This window comes from Lagenorhynchus albirostris, chromosome 5, assembly GCF_949774975.1.
Source record: "Lagenorhynchus albirostris chromosome 5, mLagAlb1.1, whole genome shotgun sequence".
Lineage (NCBI taxonomy): Eukaryota > Metazoa > Chordata > Mammalia > Artiodactyla > Delphinidae > Lagenorhynchus > Lagenorhynchus albirostris.
In genome coordinates this window covers 117988824-117998849 of record NC_083099.1, presented here as the reverse complement: position 1 = coordinate 117998849, position 10026 = coordinate 117988824, and the positions used below count along the sequence as shown (strand labels likewise).

The 10026-nt window shown below is 39.1% G+C and overlaps 1 pseudogene; it reads right to left on the bottom strand.

Moving 5' to 3' along the window:
- Positions 1 to 8316: 8316 nt before the first annotated feature.
- On the bottom strand, positions 8317 to 9326 carry LOC132520296 (protein SET-like; annotated as a pseudogene).
- Positions 9327 to 10026: the final 700 nt, after the last annotated feature.

The following is a 10026-nucleotide window of genomic DNA, read 5'->3' as shown; positions in this document are numbered from 1 at the left end:
CTCCCAGTCAGTCACGCAATCACAAGGGTAATGTACTTAAAACCATTTAATGTACTTAAAACCATTCTGTATCCAGACAACCTCCTTTTTTTTCACTTTCAGTACAGTAGTCAATAAAGTACATGAGATATTCAACACTTTGTTATAAAATAGGCTTTGTGTTAGATGATTTTGCCCAAGTGTAGGCTAATGTAATTGTTCTGAGCATGTTTAAGGTAGGCTAGGCTACGCTATGCTGTTCAGTAGGTTAGGTGTATTAAGTGCCTTTTCGACTTAATGATATTTTCATCTTATGATAGGTTTATTGGGACATAACCTCATCATCAGTAGAGGAAGATCTGTGCTAAAAACACCCCTTTTCTGCTGTTGCTTGTCAAATTATTGTACATGTCACCATTTACTTAACAATGTGAGAGATATCAAGCAAAACATTTAACACTCAAATTATATTGTAGCATGTCAGGGCCACCCAAATATACTGTTTATCCCTGAGTCCTGCATCATTCAATGGAACACAACCTTCTTCAGCTACGCCTACTCCATTTTATCCTATCCTGCTGTCCCACATCCATCATGTCCTATTTCTGTCTCACCCATCATCAGAGGTGCCCTCACTTACAACTGCACTTCCTTACCCTTCACTTCTGAAATCAAGTGCTCCTACATGTTTAAGCAGTTTACATAAACTCTCTCTTCTTACACTAATTAAAACCTGGATCTCCCCCGAGTATACGATTTTCTCTATAAAATTTCTATAATTATAAAAGCTACTGTAATCCAGGTTACCTAGGGCTGTCTCCTATCCCTACACAAGGAGTCTATACACACTTGGACAGGAAACAGTAAAAGGGATTGATCTTGTGATTTCTCAAACTATAGGCATATACTCATTACCACACTCACAGTGTGGGTGTTTGATGATGATGATGATGATGATGATGTTAGCTGACCAGGAAGGAAAGGAGATACTTCTCCTCTGCATGTTCTTAATACCTCCTCATCCATCTTTCCTAAAGAGAATTCACATTATATCCCAAGGACAGATTAAGCTATTCTTTATGCAAAGCTATACAGAGTCCAAGAATGGGAATTTGATTAGCAAAAACAATTTGATGCAGATACCTGGGTATCGCGTACCACACATTCTCCTGGAATGCCCAATTGCATCCTGAAACAGTGACTAAATTCTTATTCCCTTTGTGTATCTTGTAAATTTCACAGCCCCCTGTCATTCATTTTCAAAGGTTTTTCTTCTCCATTAGGTGTCTGCCAGTATGCAGTGGAGATGGAGGAGTCTTGGTCTCACTGTTGGTTGGGGATATGAGGCCTTCCACTTCAGGGTGCCGCTTTCAACAAAATCTTTCGCAAATCCACCAGTGGGTTTTCCTTTTATCTCATTTGCTGAAATTTGGTCACAGGGTCTCTTTTAGGTACAATACAGCCTAAAAACCCAGTATACTGCAAAGAGGATCAGGACTCCACGTGTGGTTTAGAGCAATGATATTTTACCACATGAGAACATTTTATCACATGAAAACATTGCCATCCTCCACAAGTGGGGGGGGGTTCTAGTAGCAAGGAAGAAGGTAGAAATAGATACTCCATAAACCACTATGTTTCCTAGTCAGTGACTACAAATTACTCATTGTGAAAAAACTTAATGTTAAAACTCATAGAAAAGAAGAAAAAATAGAAAGTTATATATTGTTCTTTATGGATGAATACCAGTGTTCTCACGTTTTATTTCTTCAGTGTATTATGTAATACTTTCATGAAATTTATGAAACGTGGTAAAATTTTTCTAACAGGATGAAACCCTAAGGAACAATGATAGAGTAGAAAGTTCTTATTAAACAAATGTTCATCAATTTCATCAAAGAAATTGCCAAGCCTTTGGTGACTATCTACCAAGGCCATCTATTCCATATTTGGAATATGAACAGCATATTTCTTATACTTAACCAAGTGAAAACATGGTAATGGATATATAGCTATGCATAAAATACAATGTATATATATTCTGTTGGAAGGTAGGAGGACCTCTTAGAAACAGTGATGAGATTGAATTATAAGCACTGTAAAAAATAACTCTCATTTTTTTACTCCGAAAGAATAAGAAGGGGAGGGCTTCCCTGGTGGCACAGTGGTTGAGAGTCCGCCTGCCGATGCCGGGGACACGGGTTCATGCCCCGGTCCGGGAAGATCCCACATGCCGCGGAGCGGCTGGGCCCGTGAGTCATAGCTGCTGAGCCTGCGCGTCCGGAGCCTGTGCTCCGCAACGGGAGAGGCCACAACAGTGAGAGGCCCGCGTACCGCAAAAAAAAAAAAAAAAAAAAAAAAAAAAAAAGAATAAGAAGGGGGAAAAAAATGTGCTATTGTAAGATTAAGGTGAGTCTCACAAATGGCAGAAAGGCACTGACATTGATTTTTGATAAGGAATCGAGAGACCACAGAAATACCACCTCTCCCACATTCTCCAGAAAATCTCAGTCTGACAGCCACCAGATGAAGCAAGTATACTAAGAAATAGGAAATAGGATGTTATGCTCTCTTCACCACATCTTCAAAAAGTCATTCCATAGGAAAAAAAAATCATTATATAAAGTTACAGGAATCACATGGAAAAACAAATTAAATGAGAAACCTCATATTTTACAATATCATCATTATGTTTATTCATTTAAATCCCTTTAACTCTCAGTTAACTCCATGATTTGATATATTCCATTTCTTTGGGAGCTATTACAGCTAATGGAAAGATAATTTTCTAGTACTAAACAATTGTACTAGAAAACAGCAAATGAATAAGTTATTATCACTATTTATAGAGTTTTTTAATATGCTAAAAATCTTTGAAAAAAATAAAGGCTTCTCTGCCTAGTATTATTATTGCTGGGAGCAATTAGGTAAAGCATGGGAGGCCATATTCTCTTTTTAAAGTCTCTACACAGCTCTAAAGGTGAAAAGCATGTTCACAGAGAAACTACATGAAGTTTTTTAAGGTAAGATCTTTCATTCACTTATAGCCTTAAGTATATGGGTGATAGTAATGTATCTCACCACTCTGAATTAATCTAATCTAATCAACATACAATGACTAAAGTTGGCCATATGTTAATTAATTAAACTAAGCAACAATTTATAAATGGATGACTGAGGAATTCACCGAACAACAATGTTCTAATCAAGAGATGCGTCCTACTACCAAATTTGAGTTGAAAATAGACAATATTATTAACATAATTTTAAAGTTATGAATAAAGGAATTTCTCAAAATAGAAAAGAAAATTTTTGAAGACTTGGGTAAGAGACATTGGGCCTGACCCAGAGTTACCCCACACTCCTTAGTAGAATCTGTCCTTCAGACACAACATTAGGGGCATATATCAGCAAGGCCTTGTCTACAGGGGAGAGGAGTACTCAAAGTTCTCTTGTCCAGGATAAATCACTTATTCTGACTATATACTCACTCAGAAAAATTCCAATTTTATTATTTGCCTTGAGGTGCCAATCGGTAGAGAACATTATAGCCTACAAACATCATAGCTAGTCTATATGGAAATAACATTTATCTTTTAAAAACAAACAAAAAATGGCATTCCTGTCTATGCCTTAGACTCCTGTGAATTTGGTGTAGTTTAGATAACTGACAATATATATGTATTCTGGTCCTACAAACCAGAACATGGTGACACTATCAGAAAACTTCCAGAGGGCTAGCTACCCTGTGCTGGCTGTACACCTCTTCCCTGCTCTTTCAAGCCCATTATCCTACACTGTCCTCTGAATAGGAAAATTGTGTCACTAATCTACTCTTAATGAAAGGTATCTAGTAATAGCTCCAGAATTTGAGGTAGATTCTGCTGAATCACCGATACATAGCTTTTACCAATAGAATATAAGTGAAACTCAATTTTGGGAGTAAAGGTAAAATCTATGATTCTTCTACAGGAGAACCAAATCTATGGTTCTTCTACAGGAGAACGAATCTCTAGCTTTCTTAGTACCTACTGCCAACTCATTGGGTTACCGTCCCAGACATTATCCAGTAAGGAAGCCTCACTTGGCTGCCAGGGAAGACCTAGATTTCTGCAAAATGCTAGCAACATATCAATGAGACAATACCCCTTCTTATTCCCCCATGTATTCTTAAAATTTAATTATTGGCTTCTTCCTGTTGTTTTTCTTCTACTTGGACTATCAGCTACACTAATCATAATCATTGTTACATCGATTCGTATATGTCTTAGCAGAAATTCCAATAATCTACAGCAAAACACACAGCATTTTATGTCTGTACGATTACCTAAAAGTTTAGTTAACACTAATTAAGGCATTTGTTTTCCCTGTGCCTGGTACAGATATACAGATTCGAATACACGTCATTAAGTAACTTACAGAGACCGTTTAGTGAATGGATAAAGGGAAGGGTTTCTGATGTTCCTGAAACTTAACTCGCATTATGGCCTGTCCATATCACAATCAAAGCAATATTTGGGATAGTGAGCCAGCTGGAGGAGAACCAGACTTGAAATATAATAAACCCAGGAGGGGAGGCCCAGGACAGGAAGCTGGAAGCAGTATGGTGTTGGCTAATGCCACACTCAATCATCTGCTAGATTAAGTTTTGGCCAGGTTAGCTAGCTGCAGAAAAAATGTGAAGCAGAAACTTGCTCATTATAGAGGAGCAAGTTGACTAAAAACAGAGTAATACTATTTTGTAATTATCACCTTTTCCCCCAGCTGCTCCACGCCCCCAGCACACACATCTAATAATGAATGGATATGTGGTATGAAAGTCTTTGGTCACAAGACAGAGTCCAGGAAATGTGGCCCAGGAAAGAGTTCTAAAAGTAGATGCTTTGAAAATCTTCACTTTGCTTCTAAGGTGTATCGATGATGTCTTCCCCAAAGGACAAATTAAGATTCTCCTCCCAAATCCAAGAATCCTACTAGTTTACCAGAGATATTCTCTTTTTTCAGACAAAAAGAAATGTTTTAAAGTAATTACAGCTAAGAGGGGGAAAAAGTTCCAAGTTCTTCTATTCTGTCTCTGCAAATGTCTGCATTTATATTTTGTCTTCTAAAACTCTTGAAAATGCATGGTAAAATAAACAACCAGGCATAAAACATTTTAAAGTCAATACAATAAAAGCTGGTTGAGAGATGCTGCCCTCTTATACCTCTAAAACACAGTAGGATATCTACCTTGTTATATATTAAATCAAATATGTCACTGCATTTATGAGAGGAGAAAATGTATATTTCCTAGAGACAGAAGGATTTAGACTGGACATTTGTATTCATCGGGCACCATTGAAGAAGTGTTGGGCTTTTTTGGGAAAATGACTTACTTAAAGTAAGAGTCAGAAATTGGTGCCCTCTAAGGTTGCACACAGCCAGCTCTCTGTCCCTAAATTGCTGGAATTACATCTCTGCTTCCTCTGTCTTCTCATTCTGTAATTGGCCCTATAATTTAGTTTTGACCTGTTCCCTGCCTAGTACTCCATGCCTACTCTAGTAGTCTTCCACCATCTAAGGAACAAAGCCCTGTCCTGAACCCTACCCAGGGGGACCTCTGCCTACAGACAGGTCAGTTGTGCAATGATGACCACTGTCTCCTTGGCTCACAATATTCCCTGTTTTCTGATTTACTCACTACTGATGTAACTAGAAAATGATCTTTTTCTGCATTGCAAATTAGACTGCAACATTCCTCAAAAATTGAGCCCCCCAATTTATCACCCATTTCCCATCAGCATCTATATTGAGTTACTTCCTCTGTGTCAGTTCTTCACCACAGAGCAGGTTTTGTGGTACCACCTAAACCTGTGCGGGCAGGTTTTTGGCTGTGTCCTGCTCTAGAAAGACAGTCAGTACTTGGCATGAATCAACCCAGAATGTGATATTGTGGTAGGCAGGATTCTAAAGATGCACCAACCCCCCAACAAGATTCTCATTTCCTGAATATTCAATCATTTATCTAGGCACTGTTAGCATATGTAAAAAAGCTTATTAATCAGTTGACCTTCAAGCAAGAAGATTATCCTGGTTTATCAGGGTGGACTCCATATAACCCTATGAAGGAAAAGGTTAAAGGGTAAGTTTGAAAAATACATTAGAAGAGGAAGAAGAAAGATACAGCAGAAAGAGGAAGTCAGAGAAATTCTAAGCAGGAGAAGGGTTCAACTGCACATTGTTCCTGGCTCAGATGTAGGGCCCATGTGCAAGGACTGAGAAGAGTCTCTAGGAGCTATAGGTAAACCCCAGCTGACAGCTGGCAAGAGAGCGGAGACCTCGGATCTATAACCACAGGAACTGGAGTCTGCCAACAACCTAAAAGATCTTAGAAGTGGATTCTTTCCCAGAAGTTCCAGATAAGATCCCAGATCACTGACATCTTGATTTCAGTTTTGTGAGACAAGACACAGAGCAAAGAAACCAATTAAGCCATCTGTAGAACTGTGAGACCATAAATTTGTATTGTTTTAATCCATTGACTTTATGGTAATTTGTTTTGACAGCAATAGGAAACTACTTACAGATGTTCAATTCACTCATATAATTTATTTTGTGAAAAAGAAAAACAATTCTTAGGAAAAAGACACCTCTGGTTAAGGTTAACATCAATATTCTTTTTTATACACACAGTTGTGAGCTTATATTTCTTATAGTTCTCCCACGACTTTACTTGTAGAAGCGTTTTGTCACCAAACACGTCTTCATTCATTAGACATTTATTGAGTGTCTCCTCTGTCCAAAGGTCTTTGGCAAATATAAAGAATCCCTGCCTACGGTCTCATCCTTTATGGAAGATGGGCTGACCCCTACAGGACAAAGCCTAACCAGCTCAACACAGCATACAGTGTTCAATCGTCTACCTTCTACCTATAATTCTCTCCTTCCCCTTATGATCCAGCCAGACATGACACCAGCCTTTTTCTAAACCTCTGATTTCTTTTCATTCCTTTGAAACTTGGAATTTACAGTTCCATTACCTCAGGGTGGCTTTTCCCTCTGTCTGGAAGACTCCTCCCCCAGATAGCCAGATGTCTCTCTCACTCAACCTTCTTCAAGTCTTTGCCGCATCTTATTATTTAAAATACCCCTATCCTGACCACCATCACCTCCACAATCTGAATTGGCCTTATCCCTGCACAATGTCTATTCCATAACACTTAGCAACCTCCAACGTACTATATTATTCATTTATTATATTCATTGGGTGTTATCTCTCTCTTTCCCTAATAAAATATAATGTCCACAAGAAAGTGACTTTTTAGCTGTCATGTTCACTGAGTTATCCCTGGCACCCAGAACACTGCCTCACTCACAATAAACAGACCCTTTATAAATAGTGATAGATCATTGAATGAATCTTTTCTTTTTTTCTTCCAGTAGTTACATAGGAAATTTATTATCCCCAAGAAGTGGTAAAAACTGAACATACAAACAGATTTTTTTTTCCTTTGTGTAGGCATTTAGTTTTATCGTAACAAAGCAACCTGTACACTTCTAACGCTTAAAGTGAGCATCATGTTTCCTTTCCAGCGAAACAAAAAGAAAAAATTTTAAATAAACAGGAATAAAATTACAACAGAGAATGTCAATTGCAAATAAGATCCTACAGGTTCTGCTGCTTCTCCCATCGAATGGCAGGGCTCAAGTCATCATTAGGAGAGAATTTTATTTTAAAATTGTTATCTGAAACTGCAAGGATGTCCATTAAACATCACAATTAAATATGCCAAAGGAGAAGCCATGTTGTCAAAATGCCCACTTAACCCACCCAAACATCTCAGACCCAACCTTTACTGACCTTCTATAACCCCATTTTTTAAAGTTTTTTCTTTCTTTTTCTAAACAAGAGAAAGTAGACAGATACATGCTGGTAAATGCTAACTGTCCATATTCACATAGAGACACAGTGTAATCTCTGAGCCCAAAATACAGAGAAAGGAGGAAAAAGCTAGAATTCTATGCACTACTACACGGGGGCCTAGCACCCTCCAGTTTCCAGCAGACCTAAGGGAGCAGAAGGGTCTTCTTTTTTCCCACAGAGCATGGTGGTGTTGATTCCACAAAGTTTTTGTTGAGACAGGAAGGGGTAAAAAAGAGTTTGGAACAGAAAAGGATAGAGATTCTTTTCCCACTGAATTCTGCTCAAGGTATTTTCCCCCAAAATAAGTTGTGAGCCATGGTATAAAAGAGAAAAGAGACCTCAAAAACAGGGTGACTGAGCACAAGAGGAGGAGAAAAAAAAAAAAAAAGACTGTAACTTGCTCCCGGGGACTGGAGAAAATTTTAAAAAGAAGGTCAGAATCCATCAGTGTTCCATGAGTCATCTTCTCCTTCATCTTCCTCTCCTCCCTCCCCCTCAACATCATCTTCATCTTCTTCACCTTCATCCACATCCCCTTCTTTATCGATATCTTCCAATCCTTCTTCCTCTTCATCGTCATCTTCTTCTTTCCCTTCCTCATCATCCACGTCTGGAACCAAGTAGTACTGTAATGGATTTGGCCACATAGCATCTTTGATGACCTCTCGTAACTCATCTGCACCTGCATCAGGGTGATCAGTAAGCCAGGTGAAGAAGCTTTCTGGTTCCTCATGCTGTCTCTTCCTGCTGGCTTTATTCTGCGTTTTGTCAGATCCTTTCTGGATTTCCATTTGATTTCAGTGGACTTCGAAGATGGATCACCACTCTCATTCAGATGAAATTCTTTGGAGAGAACTTCATCTTCGATGTGAGGGCTTTCATCGAAATAAAAATCTATTCTGTAACCTGATTTATTATCTTCAAACTCTGTCACTTCGACTCTTGTCAAATAATGCAGCGCCTCTTCATTCTCCTCCCCAAGCAGTGCAGACACTTGTGGATGGTTAACAAATGTTGTTACCCCAAAATCTGGGCTTTGGGCGATCAATTCTGACCTCTTCTGAAAAAATGGTTGGCGGAGTTTGTTATATTTCTGTTCTACTTTCAAAATCTCCTCACTGGTTTGTTCGTTAAGTCTGTCTGTTTCATTTTGTACTTCATCAATATGTTCAATTGCTTCTTGCTGTTCTTTTTCTTCCTTCGGCAACTTCAGAGAAGCAGGCATTTCCTCTGGCCTGGAGGCAGGAGTCAGTCTCGGTTTCTTCAGTTTCTTTGCTTGGGGTGGAAGTGAAGACTGGTTTTGGGGGCCAAAAGCAGTCTGGGAGAAAAGCCAAGAATCCACCCAAGGGAAGAGACTTGTACCAGGAGCTCTGAGAACTAAGGCTGCCCCAGGTGACAGAGGTTTAATTATCACAAACAGATTTGAGAAGTAAAGCATTTGCATCACCAGCCTTGCTTTAATATGTCTACTATAGTCTTGAAATTTTCCTGAGAAGGCAATTCTATGATCGATCTTTCTGGTTATTTCTCATTTTAAATCCTGATAGAGAAAAGCTGATCCACCTCTGACTTCCTTGCCCTTGCACGGTTCCATCAGAACCAATGCTTTTAAAAATCGAGGTCATCTGCCAGATTTTGAGCTGTCTCCGACTCCTTTCCCACCCTTCTAAACTCTGTGATGCTGGAGCGGAGACTCTCACCGCATCTCTGCTTTGCCACCTGGCGCCTGTACAGACTCTGCCAATAGGAGGTTCCAGAGGGGAAGGGGAATGCTGAAAACCAAGAGCACATATTTTCAATAGTTATTTGTAGGGTGCACTTTGGGAGAGCCCGGTTGATGTCCACGAAAAGTGGACAACTGACAGGTCCACAGGTCACCTTGCTAAGATCAGGAAGTGATCAGGGACTAGGACTTCACAATAGTCAAGTGTCTGGTATGCCCAACATTCTTCTAGGACTGATCCGGAAGTAAGGGAAGCATTGTTAGATAGGTTTTGGTGAAATAAAGGTCCACCTTACATATATAGGATGCTACCAAGAATGAATATCTTTCAAATTCTTGAAAGAGAACAGGATAGTTTATGATTCTCACTCACAGATTCCTTTCCCTGACTGTCCTTTTATGTTTCAATAAAGACATAAAA